Here is a 14,505-nt window from a genome sequence, read left to right as displayed (position 1 = left end):
AGAATTTATATTGCTTGGTGCAGAGCAATAGGTGCAAAATTGCAAAAATTGTATTTTGGCTGCTGAGTTAGCCCAGGAACTGAATTTACAGCCAAAGGATAAACCTGCTTCAGGAATAAGAAAGAAAAATCCCTGAAGTTATTCACAGTGTACATTTCCAAGCCAAGAAACACAGATGAGCCTGATGCAGGCCATCTGGCATGCTACAAGAATTGTAAACATTATTACAGAAAACCGTGCACCTGGGGGACAGTTGAACCTTTTGAAGGGGCAAATGGCTTCCCACCAAACAGAGAGTTAAAAATCCCATTGCCGGACTGTTGGTCCCATCTGAATTTTCTCAAAGTTGATGGGCTAAAGGCTGCAGAATGAACACATGTTCATCAAAATGGGAACAGCTTAAAATTTGAAACAATGTGTTTTCTAGAGATGATAATGGTCAAAGCTGGAAATCTGATGAAGATCTAATTTGTGCTTTTGAAGCTGTTATCTGTCAAATCTGAAGCAGCAGGGTGTGGCTGAAAGACATAGTCAAATTGATGGGTTCATCCACTACTAAGTACTCATATTTTCCATACTTTCCTTGCATCAGCACTCCTAGGATTTCTGGAGAGGAAGCAATGGGGGCACATAGGAAAAAGTGAACAGGTTGGGAAATAATTTGAGTGACTGAGCAGAAATTATTTCTGAGTAAAAGTACTCATCATGACAAAGTGACATCTAATATTTAACTAGTCTGGAAGTTATTTAGGAGAAATCTGGTGATGATCATGGCTGCAATATCTCTGACAGAAATGTGCAATTGATGGGGATTTCTCAAGGAGAAATGATTACTACACAACTAGGGATAAATTCACTTCTGCCTCAAAAAAAATATAACCAAACTCATGCAAAAATATACAAATGCATTTTAAATACTGCAATTTTGTGTCTTACATTCAACCATAAATAGGAAAAACTGAGAAGGTGGCCTGGTGCAGTGCAGGTACAAGTGTGCTGCTAGAGATCCACTGAGGATGTGCCAGGGGACAGTCACAGAGGGAAGAAAAGACTGGGAGGGAATGTGAAAAAGCTCTAGCCAGACAGCACAGAAGACAGAAGCTATAAGAGTCCAAGACCCCTGGGAGCTCAGGTGCCCACAGCTCATAGCTCAGCCCTGTCTCAGCATGTTGCTGTCCCAAGGCTCCTTGGGGGATACAGTAATATTTATCACAGTGGGTTCCTTCTCCTCTTTGCCTTTCCCGGTTTCTCCTGTAATAGTCTCTTGTTTTCCATATCCTTACCTGCAATTAGCATCCTTGCCAGTCTCCAGACATGGCAAGGGACATATCTCTGGTCTAGAAATTCCCCTTGACAGCATTTTTCCTTGCTCTTATGTCTACCTGCCAGTCATTGATCTAAACTTTTTGGGAATAGAATGATACAGTATACAATATTTTCAGATCTAATGCATTTCCAGACATCATCACATTTAACCTCTTACTCAAAGCAAGGCTATTTGTGGTCAAGTAGCTCAAAAACTTAATCTCTAGCAAGGGAGATTGGACCACATGGCCAAAGAAGCTGCACAGTATTTGATCACTCTTATTGCAAAGAACATCATAATTTCCCTTGTAAATGTGGTCCCCGACTCACCCTGTGGTGTTTCACAGAAACTTTTAATGGAAGAATCTTATGCAATCTGCAAGTGTAATAGACACGAACAAACAGTTCATTTGTTTGCTATCTTTTAAAGTTTGATGAGCCTTTTTATAGAGCCTCACATTTGTTTGGACAACTTAAGTATACAGTATAGGAAGCAGGGGAAAAAATATAGCATATTATCCTTTATGCAAGTTTGTTGCTGTCCTATTGCAAAGGTTTCATACCTTCTTGGTGGTTTCTCACACGCAGCCCCTCACAGCACTGACTCCTTCTTCTCAGCACAGCCAACAAACTCCATCTCTCCACTCCATCAGCCAACCTGCTCTTTTATAATACCCCTCTTAACTGGATCCAGCTGTGGCCTATTAAGGGCAGGCTTGTTCTTCATTCTTGATAATTAGCACAGCTGTAACTCCTTAGGGGCCAGATTACTTTCACCACAGTCTCTATTCTCCTACCTTTTATCTAACCACACAAGTTTATCACAGTTACTTTAAAATTTGCAGATTTTAAATATAAGGTGAGGCTGTATCTAAACTCTTTTCAGAGCCCTAGGAAGAGATTAGAAACATGGGAGGGTTTTTTGTCTCAAAGTGCGCTCTTTAGCAGAGTGTAGTGTCTTAGGATGAGCCAGACCTTCAGTGAGGAGCAGAGATGAAAACTTCCTCCTGACCTCCTTCCTTGTCCACTAGTTAGCTACATGAAGGCAGGAAAGATGGGCAGGTCTAATACAAGCATGTCTGGAGACTGGCAAGGATGCTAATTGCAGTTTTCTCTGTGGGATGATTATGGATTGGGATGGGAATAATGAGTGCAAATTTTAGCTGACATACTAGTCCTGAAGCTTCAGGTAAAGGTTTTCACACAAAGCAGAACTTGGAATTTGATTTTGTGGAAGCACAGATATTCCTTCTGGTGCTGAGAAGTGTTGGCATTTTGAAGCAGGTAATCTAGTGTTGCAATCACTCTAGTGGATGCTACGGTGAATCCTAAAAAAAATTCAATTCCTTGAACTGCTATTTTTAGTTTGCTTGCATGTTCTTGTAGCTCAGGTCACCTATTTACATGCCTCTCATGTTTCTCTTCCCATTTCAGGGATTAGCTGCCCTAGGAAATCCACACATTTTTCTCCACTTCTGGAAGTTTTTAAAACAATCACCATAAGCAATCTGAAGAAGAATTAGGTACACAGAGGATACTTTTAATAAGTCAATGAAAGCTTTCAATAAGGCTGAATTTGAAAGACCTAACAACTTTTTTTTTTACTACTGAATGGCTCTGTTGCCTTAGCAGAGTTCCCAGGAGGATCTGTTTTGTGATCTTCTCAGGCACAGAGCTGAGGCTGACAGGTCAATTCCTCCTTTCTAACCTTTTCTAAGATGGATGCAATGTTCCCTGCTTCCACTGACCTGGGACTTCACCTCACTGCCCTGACTTTTCTAATGCCATGGACAGTGGTTTGGCAACTACATTGGTCTATTCCCTCAGGACTCTGGGATGCATCTCATCAGGTCTTAGACTTATGTTCTTCAGGGTATTTTTATTCTGCTTTGAGCACTACCCTTCACAGGTTTTAACAGGAAAACTTAACATAGGCATGAAACTGCTGATAAAAGTCAATTCCTTGCCACCCATCCCCAGACACAGGGCTCTAGACTTCGGTGCTGCTAAGACCTTTCTTCCCTCTAATTACCAGTTTCTGGGGTCTCTAATTTATGAGAGCTTCCTGGGTCCCAGCCATCTGAGATCCTGATTGAGTCCATTGATTCATCCCTTTATTACTTGATTCATTCCTCTGAGATCTGAGCTATATGCTAAAGGCCTGCCTACTTGCAAATTAGTCTGAGTTCTGCATCTTACTGCAGTTAGGTTAGAGGAGTACACAAGCAATAAATATTTAGCAGCTCATAGCTATTTCAGCTTCTGTTGTCCTCAGTGGTAGGTTGTCAGTGTTCATCCCTCAAACTCCTTCTGAGTAAGTTGACTCCCAGCAGCAAGAATGCTGCAGAGATCATCCACATCAAGAAGCATTTGCTGAAGTTTCTTTCCCATGCTAAGGGCTTTTCTATGAGTGGAAATTTACTACACTTGGACATTCTGAAATAGCTCTTGGTGTGAATCTAGGCTTGTAATAGCTCTAGGCTTATACCAAAGCAGTTTTTCCCTAATGCCTGTCCTGATTATTTTAAGTGCAGACGAACTGTAGCAGTAGCTCAGCCAGAAGCAGCAGCGAGTGCTGGAGTAAACACAGTGCAGGCAGCTGCTGGTGTTTTATAGGGGAGGTCACAGAGCCCTGCTTTGAGGTTGGACTGCTTTAAATGTTAGTTGCTGTCTGGAGCACTGTTTACAGTAAAGCTCCCTCCTCTGAGGTGAACTGCTGTTAGCAACAATGGAAAATTCTAGTTGAAGAAAAAATTAAATAGTATTAGACACACCTAAAGAAAAAACATTAAAGGAAATTACAGTAGCACTTTTAGAGAAACTGTTATTTGGCAGTGATGTTTGTAAAGATTAGCAACTGCTTAGATTCAATTATGTGACCTCAGCTATTTATTTCAAGGGCAAGGATAATTTTCCAAGTGTAGTTTAACTACAAAAATTGTCAAAACAATGCTTACCTGATGTAAATTCCATCTTTAATGGCTTTTTCTAGCCTGTCCCTTTCCCCCCTTTCTAGGTTGATGTCTCTAAGTCCAGATGCCTCCTTAGCAGGGAAGGGCTACTAAGCTGAAGGCAAAAAATAATGTCCCTGAAGTCCTACCACTGAGCCTTCCTATCTCCCCGAGCTCTAAATTCAAAGGGTAGTCACTTGTCTGGGGCCCCCAAACACTCAGCGGCTGCTAGTGAGCCAGGCTGTCATATGTGACATGTCAGAATTTATTTTCTTGAAATACAGGCACTGAGAATCTCCATCTTCCCCATGCACAGAGGGGCTTGTCCTACAACTTAAGTCCTCTCTGCCTTTTGATGCCAGATTTTGTTTTGACCCTCACACTGAATTGCAGTTCTGCTCTCCCTGAAGGATTACCCCACTACTTGCTCTGCTCCCATACTGAATGCTGCAGTGAATGTATACTTATGAAGGTTTATTGCAACAAAACTATTTTGAAGATGTGGAGTTTGAAAGTATTAAATTAAAAAGCCACCTTCTTTCAGTTGAGCTTTCAATAAAAAAGCATATGTTAGAGAATCAAAGCCAAAAGAGAAAGGTGTACTTCTACAGGAAAGAAAGGGATGAAAGGTTATACCTGAAAGCGTGGAGCAGGAAACAAAAGACTTTGGAGATCATGAGGCAGTTTGGAGGCTTCAAAAATCCAAGTCCCTGATGGAGAGTATCACCCTGCATTTGGATATAGGTTGTGACCTATATCCAATTGTTGCTTTCTTACTATGAGTGTTATCCAAACCAAGGATGATTTTAAATCCTTTTTTCCCAAGGGAGTATTCAATTTTCTCCAAGTAAGACACTTAATTACAGATGAAACCCAGGTTGCACTGTTATTTTTGAATCTTTCACTATTCAGAAATATTGAACAAAATCCAGAACAAGACCTCCTAATAAACACAAATTTTCTTTGAACTTCTCACATTTCTGAACACAGCTTAAGCAGATTCAAGCCCAGACATACATACTTATAAATGTAGACCCTACATACAAGCAAAAAACCCTAATATTCCTCAATTAGGATATTAAACGCTATATATCTCAAGTGTTTCTCTTTTGCAGTGTGCTGTAAAGTCTCCAGTAAGTAACACAGATGAATCCTGTGACATGTAAATCTTAGTTTCCATGGCTCTGCAGAGAGCTTTTCTAGAGTCAGGTAAAGAATACATAGAAGTGCAAGTAGACTCCAGGTTGCTCAAGTTTAAAGTGCCCTGTGATGAAGGCCTTTGGCATCTCTTTTGTCCTTTAATTACAGAAGGGTAAATGATATTTCTGTGGCACTATAAAGCCTGGAGTTTTCTTTTAATGCCTGGCCTGTTCTCAGCTGCTGACCCTATCTGGCAATATAAATTTTATGCAAATAGGTCAAGCTATGTTTGTGCCAGCTCGGCACTGTTTGATGGTTTTGATGTTCTTAGAGCACTATATCACCTGATCTGGCACACACTGGTTGGAATAAGTCAAATCTAAGCCAGAACGATGATTTGGAGAGGCTTATCTTCAGTGAACCAAGACTGCAGTCATAGCTCACCCTGTCTGCAGCTGGAGCTGCCTCTGCCTGCCTTTAACCACCTGCTGCTTTGCTTCCTGCATTGCAAGAGAAGCCACATGTTTTCCTCACCTTCTCCAGCTGGGGTGATCCAATGTTAAACACATTTATGCCAGCCCAGGTCATTTTGGCTGAAGTTGGTGAGGGAGCAGTATTACAGATAGATACCAAAGGAAAGTAAGGAAAGGAAAAATAGATACAGAACTACAGTACTTGTTTATCTAAGACCTAATATCTTATTTAGAAGAAGAGCTGCTGAAACAGCAAGAAAAACAAAAACAATTGCTGAGTGAGTGTTCATGGTCTAAGCTGTGTTGCACAGAGAAACAGCAGGACTTAATACAATTATTAAATTACATCTACCTTTATTTTTTCAATTGATAGATTAATTGCAACTTAGCTATGAAGCTTACAGGGCAAAATGAAACAACTGTTATAAAAGGTTACAGAAGACAGGTCTGTGACATTGCATGTTACAGAGACAGGGAAATTGTACAATTTTTCTGGATCTCCCACTAAATATCATCCCCTTGTTCTCAGAATTCAATACAGTTATATGGAAGACAAGAGGTCTTCTACCCAAACTGGCAGGTCATACTACTAGAATGAGAAGAGCTATTTTGGAAGACTGACTCTGAATGAGCTCAAGATCATATGGCATGACCTAAAGGGGACCAAAAGTAACCATGTACCACCCAACACAACTATGATTTTGCTACTACCACAAAACAGGAAGAAGAAAACAAAAATATTAAGGCACTAACAAAATAGGATAAGATGCCTCTTCAATCTACCAGATAAAGCTACAACAAAAATTCGATCAAGCACATCAGGTTCCTCTCCATGTGAATTCTTTAAATCAAGATAAGGTCTTTGTGGAAGGTATACTAAGTTCTGCTAAAAGTTGTAGGCTATCCAGAAGAATTGTTTAATAAGAATCATCAGACTATCATACATAAAGTATGACAAGATTATCACAAGTCTTCCATCTAAAGAGTTTCAGTGGGTGGGTTTTGGTTTACTTTTTGAAGTTTTTTAGGCAGGGTGAGGATTTAATTGCAGAACCACAGAATATCTCCAAATGTCACAGCCCTGGAGAGTTGCTCTATGTGATGTACACATATCAGATAAACCAGGCACTTGTCTCTGAAACAGAAGCAAGTATATTAACTGAACTACCATTTACACTCCCCAACATTAGACAAACAAGACAAGACCTGCCTTCACTGCAGTTTAGTACCTAGTACAGGCCACTGAGGCAATGTACACAAGGCAATTTTAATGTTGCAATGCATTTTCTTAGCACCCACACAGAAAAAAAGTGGTTTTACCTATGATTATACTTGCAGCCAGTAGGTAGTAAATAGTGAGTCACTGTGTTCTGTCCAGCTGCAGCTTCCTTCCCTTCTCTGGCCTATCATCTAGGCTTACTCATTTTCATTCTGCATCCAGTGTTTCTCTCCATTTCCAATTATCACAGGAATTAGCACAAACCAGGTCCTTTTCCAGCAAGGGATTAATATAACATAAGGACTTAATACAAAATTGGTATTTCATTTCCATAGCAGCGACTCAAGTTTATTTTGATAGGGCACCCAAATCCCTTGTCAGGAAAGGGCAGCAGGCTGGGATGGCAACTGGGCAGTAATAAACACTTGCCCCAGCCCCCAAAAAGGGTACAGCCATGCTGTATCTGAGCAAGAAAAGCCAGGGTACCCATGGCCAGCAGTGTCAGGGTCACATAAACCCCAGGAGACACAGACACCTGCTCTAACAAGGCATAAACCCCCATCCCCTGAGGTTTGAATGCAGCTCCAGGCCAGAGGGTGGCTGGTGGATGGGTAGGGACTCACGTGAGGCTAACCAGGTTAATCAGTGCCTGCTGACCTGCCCAGGGCTTGTCCGAGTTACAGCCCTCTCCACCTCCTGTGGGAAGAAAAAATCCCATTTAGGTCTGAAGGGAGTTAAACATGTTTAACTAAAGTTTGCACTTTAGGACAACTTAGGCATAAGAAAACCATTTCTGAGGTGTTACTTTATAGATATGCTTTTGGAGGTTATTGGTGTGCTGAACATCACAAGTGAAGAAAAATAACAAATTAATGCCACATTTGAAAGCTGAAAATACTTACACATCACTTTTCTTCTACTGATTTCATGTGGTTTTCATGTACCTGTCTCCTTGGTCAAGGTTATAGTCTGCTACAGACTCACAAAGTACTGAGCACAGGGGGGAAAAAGTCATCCATAGGTAGGCAGCTGGCCCTGAGATGTCAAAGGCAAGTTTCCAGCTGCCTGGATAAAATTCTGCAGACTTTTAAGAAGCCATCCAGCTCTATGGAGCATGTGTTGATGTCTGTGCAGTGTCCAGTGCATGACTGTTTTATGATAAAATGCTTGATGTGGGTTGAAAAAAATCTGAGATTTATCTATGAGCAGTTTTATCAGTTTAGCCCTAACTTGGGAAAGGAGTTACAGTTCTGTGTAAGGCACTCTGTTGACTTTTCTGGTTGAGTCTTTATTGAGCGAGTGTTTTTCTGGGCTGAAATACTGCTGCATTGACAAGCTGACTTGAAACACAGCCCATCTGCCTCAGCAACCTCAAGGGAATTTGCTGTAGCTTGAAGCTATTCTTTGCTCACTTCTTTGAACAGCACTGGGAAGATGAGCTGACCCTAATTTTCTGCCTTGGAGACAAATGCTGGTTAGTAGTGCTGCATAGAATTTGCTGTAGTGCATTACATAATATCTGCAACGAAAAGGGACAGCCCCTAAACTGTAAACATAATAATAATTATGCTAACAATAACAGATAATAGATAAATTAAACTGAAATAGAGGTAAACCATATTGCTATATAATCCTGTATAATGCATACTTATTAATATATCTCTGATAATATATATGTGGATAATAATTGTATAGATCAAACAGTATTCTATATAACAATGTATAGATATCATTCTGAGAATCTCTGTCAAGGTCTATTTTTTATTAAGATAGAGGGCTAAAGATCTCTAAATCTAGAGATATATAGATTTGTATGTACAAAAATTGTATGCAGAATCTTCTTCAGAGTATTTGTTGGCAGCTTGCAGTGAGAATATCCTGTATCCTACAGAAAATATCCTGTATACAAGAATTTCTACCTCTTTTTACCTGAATAAATCATCTTGTCTGTCCCTAGGAAAATAATTAGAAATTACTCATTTTATCCTGACCAAACAAATTTACACTACGGAACTCATTCCATGTTATTTGGGCAATCTACTAAACCATCCTTTTACAAGACCAGTGTGCTGTGTATGAAAGTCGGGGATCTGGTGGTTGGTGGGTTTTATAGAATCTAGCAGCTGATTTACTTCAGTTATACTAAATCTGGTAAAGTCTCTATATTACTAAGTTTCTGAAGAGGAATGAGGTATTACACTTCTCTGGCAGTTTTACATTGGGCAGTGGCAATCATAATGGCTTTTTAAAACTATCTAGAAAGTCTTGTAAAGGTTGATATGAAATTTTGTGCTCTTACTAGCTTGTTTATTTTACCAAGCTGAATGATTCAAGCTAGATTTGAACCACCTTGTGCTTGCAAGACATTCTGTCTAATAATCTAGCACAATATTAATTACAAAACAACTTTGAGACAGTCATGAAACATCATAAAGGATATCAAAAAGCTTAATGCAAGGACTGATACATCATCTCTGGCCTATCAGAAACCTTTTGAAATTTGAGAGTATAAATGGCTATGGCTCCATCTTTGGAGGAAACAGGAACATATGAACCTCTCATTTGCAGGACTTTGCTTGCAAAAAAGGTAATTAGATTGCAAGAAATTGGGTTGCACTGGCTAAGTCTTATTAAGACTGTCAAGAGAGACTGGCAAGCAAAGCAAACTTTGGGCACAGCAAGAAACATCTTGTGCTGCAAAGCCACTGACCTGATTTCAGATGTTGATTGCTAAAAGTGAATTGGCTTTTGACAGCTCCCCTTCATCTGAGCGGGTGATGGCTTGGGTTTGGAGGTGAAGGCAGTTGCTAATTGCCCTCTCACAGTGCTGTTTGGCAAACCGGCACTGTCCTTGTGTCAGCAAAGAAAGTGTCAGCCAGCATGGCAGCTTCTTGTCTCCAGCTTTGAACGGGAGTTATATACAGGTGGCAGAATCCCAAAGTGCTCTTTTGCCAATTTAGTAGGCCAGTAAGGATTCACAGTAATGTTGTTTCTAGAAAAAGAAGATACAAGAAAGGATGTAGGACAGGCTTGCAAATACAGCAAGTTCCTGTTTGTTATTACTTTTTTAATAGTGGTAGCTCAAAGAAACCTCAGTCAAGAGAAGTAAACTCTCCTTTTAGACCTGCAGGCAGGTGTACTCCTTGACCTAGCAGCCTGAACTAAAGGTGTCAACTGATTGATTGTCTCATAGGCTGGATATTGTGTACTCAAACATTTTCAGAATTTCCTTTAAAAGGAAACTTTTCAGTTACTGAAAAGATAATCTTTTAGATATACACTCACTGCCAAGTGGCACAGAGTTCCCTTTCTAAAGCTACAAACTAGATTAAATAGGGACTGAAAACTGTGAATCTCTTATCCCTTATTAAGATAATTGAATTATAGATGTATGCACCTATATCCATCTACCTCCATGTAGTAACATCATGCTTAAGTAGTCATACTGCTTAAAAATTATACTAGTGTAGATAAAGTAGGTCTAATCTTGCTTCTCCTTGATTTTGAGCTCAGTGGGAGAACATAGCAATTTGTTACTGCAAATTGCATCATTCCTAACTAATATCAGGTAAAACAACCATTACTCTTTGGTTTATATATTTGCTCTGAGAGAGAAATTCAGATGAGAACCCTAACAAGAACCAATTAACTACGTACCTCTAATGAATTTCAGTAACATCCTAAGAATTATAAGGGCCTAATATCCCATGGGAAAGAAGACAGAGAAGAATCCTTTGGCAAAGCATAAATCTCATTTTAAACAAGATCATAAACATGCTGACTAGATACCCTAATTTTGCTTCGGCATATAATACTCTGTGCTTTTCCTCACTTGCAAAATTTTACCTCCTATTCATGTCATCAATAGCAGTATTTAGTTTATTTCTAAACCAAGAGAAGCCATTTTTTGCTACCATTGTTGCAAGAAAATTCTGCAGGGTAATATGATCATATTTAAAACAATAGGAAACTAATTTTTCTAGGGAATAAACACTTCAGGGGTAAGTAAAATGTTCCACAATTTAATCAGTCAGTTCTGTACATCTACATGGAAAACACAGTTTCTAACCTGTGCTCTGAGGGAACTGGGAGGAGAAGTTTTAAAACTGCAAGATGAAGCTGACACCGGAATGCATCTCTTCTACTCTATTGTTGTGGCCACTGGTAAACTAAAATCATGCATGATACTTAGGAACAAACAACATTGCATTAATTCAGTTTTTTCATTTATCGTTCTCAAAATGTGGCTGCTTTTTTCAATACTTTTAAAAACCTTAGAAATTTTGACTTTTGTGATAACATACTTTATATTTCTTCAGATTTGGCTTTTACTTATTTTACCATTTTTCCTGCTTTTTTTCCCCAGCCTTCTATCTTATTTTTTCCGCAAATATTATCCATCTGCCTTTCTTCCCTTACTTCCTTTTCTAAGTGGAAACAGACGCACTACATGTTAGCTTGATGATCATCTCTGCTTTTATTTTTTTCTGCTTTGAGATAGCACTTACGGGATGAATAAGAACCTGCCTGGAGACTTATGTAATTTAATTACCAAAAAGGTTCCTAAATTCCTCGTGTGATTGAAAAAGACAGAGAAAGGCAGAGAAAAAAAAGAGAAAAGTCTTGTACAGAGCCGTACAGCACTTGTGAGACGTTATCATCACAGCTGGTGACGTGCCCTCTCGTGGTCACACTGCTACAAGAGCAATGCCTTGTTTTAACTAAGAGCAGGCTACTGTTCAGCCAGTACTTCAGCATTTTAGTTTGGTAAAACAGGTTTTAAAACATATCAGTGCCCTAAAGTGTGAGCTGGTTGGACAGAACAATGCTACAAGCAGAGAAACAGTTAGGAAAAAGTGAAGTTGCGTGTTGAACTGTCTGCACAGTTTTGGAGTACAGTTTTTGTGGCAGTATTCTGGAAATGCAGATCAACTTGCCCTAATGAGAAATATAAAGACCTTTATCAGATTGCTTGATGCCCAATGTTATCTATCATAAAGCACAATAAGCAGACTTGGAAGACCTAAGACATGATTACCATATTTAAATTATTTCCAAATATCAGATGTCATTTCTGATCTACAGTTGAATATAGATCAGAAGTACAGATTTAGTCTGCAGGTAAATATTGTTGATTAGTTCCACAATTGATTCTGATTGAAATTTACAAGGAATTCTTGTTTTCTAGGATAAGGTACTCGGATTTAATTAGGAATATGCACTTATGTTATTCTTTGCATTTGAATAGATAGTGCATTCATTTTAGAGACTGAATCCAAAACTGTCCACACAAGATGAAATAGCTACCTCCATTTAGTCTGAGCTAGGCATCACAACCCTCAGTCACTGCAATTTCTGCTAGAATTGTAGTCCCTGGTTGCTCTTGCTACAAGTGTGCTGAATGATGCAGAAAGCAGCATGACATCTGCTATTATACTACTAATTAAAATGGTTTTTAATCCCCTAAAAATATCATAGTAGCATTTTTATCCTCTGTGCTTACACATACCAATATTACAGACACAAGAGAAGACAGTTTTATTTGCAGCATAATATCTCCAGAAGTGATCGCTGTGATGTACATAATTTCACAGAGCACCTTTTGTGCCCATTATTCAGGAACTTGGCCTTTGTGGCCACAGCAGTCACATAAAGGAAGTTGCAGCAGTTGAAACGTAATGGCCTTTACACTAGAAAGTGTGCTAAAGGTTATTAAATGACAAAAACATAGATATTCACAAAACACAAAGTCAGAAACTCTGTAGCTTCATTTTTGTCCATCCCATGTGAATTTCTTCCAGGAGAACTGTATATTTCTTGTAAACAGTGTCCCAGTCTGGGCACTAGAACAGCAGCCCTACTACACTCTCCATCTTTGTATTAGGGCAGTATAGCAGGGAGACTTCCACCCAGTGTAAAACCCACAATAGCACAATGCCATTTTCTGCCTATTATTACCCCTGCTATATGATTTATTATTCTTGCTTGAGTTAGCTAATGTTTTTCTGTCAGATTTCTCTCACTTTTTTCCCAGATCTTATCTCCAATCTTCTAAATGACTTTGCTGTCTGATTCTGCCATCCAGCCAATGTGTTTTTTTTCCATCAGGGTTTAAGCTCGGTCATTACATGAACTCATGTACCATCTCCACATAAATGTATATGAAATTATTCAGAATTACTGCAGCCTGGGGAACTCCTAGCCACTGTTGCTGGAGATCATGACCTCGCTGCCTCAGAGAAGAAGAGTAGATAACTCCTTGAGTCAGAGTGTCAGCACAGCCTTTTTTGTTCTCTTTAAGAAGTGTTTTCTTCAGGCTGGTGTGCTCCTGCTCCTCACCACTGTACATATGCTCACCATATGCACATCAGTGCTACAGCAGCCGGGTGACACTGCAGCTTGGGGAGTCCTGTCTATATTTGCTGCTGCCCAATTGCCTTCCCTGCCAGCAGCCTCAAGGGCAGGAGAGAAGGGTCTAATGCATCTCTTTTTCCATGCCAGTGCCTCTGGAAAATGCTCCCAAAGCAATCCTATGGCTATTTTTAGCATTTGTGAAACTTGATATGTCTTTGCAATATCAGATAGCAAAAATTCCTTACTTCAAGTCTGAAGCAAGAAAAATTATCATAACGTAAATTGTCTACTAAACCAAGCTTCCATTTTTCATAAATATATCAGTAAAGCAGCTTGCTATCAGTGGCTGGATGACTGCAATTACTGAATACTTCTAAAGAAAAATATCCTTCTATAGTTTTATTACTATGGATACTTTTTCCAATAGAGTAAAACAGTTTAGACTTACAAATCAACCAAAAAGATTTAAATAGATGGATTTAAAATAAGACTGGAAGATAAGTGCATAAAACAGCTCCAGAAAATCCAGGCCATAATTCATATATCTTTGATTATGCACTTCTCAAGCTGGGAAGTGCTCATTGAATTTAATGAATATTTTGGTTCTTTATCAACTTGCGGATCAGAGCCTTGATATAAACACAGCTGGTGTGTGTTCAACGACATCTTCTACTGCTTTGCCAGTTATAGGATGTTATTTAATGGGATCTTCTGAGGATGTTTATCAAGTTAGCTTGAGTTCGGCAGAAGTAGATTATGTAAGTATTTTGCATCAGAAACATACACAAATTATGCCTAAAGTTTTAAAACTTCTTCCCCAAAAATGCAATTTAAACATGAAGTTGTATATTACATATTTAATAAAATATCATCATACTTAGAAATTCCACGTGAAATTTATGGGACAAGGTTCATCTATGACAAAGAAATAACTAAGATTTATATTTAGTTTCACATCATAGTAAAATCAAATCAAATCAAATCTGTTTGATTTGATTTTTAAATTCTCTTACTACTGATTAATATTTGAACTTTATCTAAGTTGTCCATGTGTAACTTCAAT

At 39.0% G+C, this 14,505-nt stretch overlaps 1 long non-coding RNA gene across 1 annotated transcript in view; it reads right to left on the bottom strand.

The window, feature by feature from the left end:
- Positions 1–9,959: 9,959 nt before the first annotated feature.
- Positions 9,960–14,505, bottom strand: part of LOC120500545 — a 30,873-nt gene continuing 26,327 nt past the window's right edge. Inside the window, exon 4 of the long non-coding RNA XR_005627127.1 lies at positions 9,960–10,080. This is a non-coding gene — a long non-coding RNA (uncharacterized LOC120500545). The remainder of the gene's footprint in view (positions 10,081–14,505) is intronic.

Source organism: Passer montanus, unplaced genomic scaffold (assembly GCF_014805655.1).
Source record: "Passer montanus isolate IOZ18808 unplaced genomic scaffold, ASM1480565v1 scaffold18, whole genome shotgun sequence".
NCBI lineage: Eukaryota > Metazoa > Chordata > Aves > Passeriformes > Passeridae > Passer > Passer montanus.
This window is presented reverse-complemented; position numbering and strand designations above follow the sequence as displayed.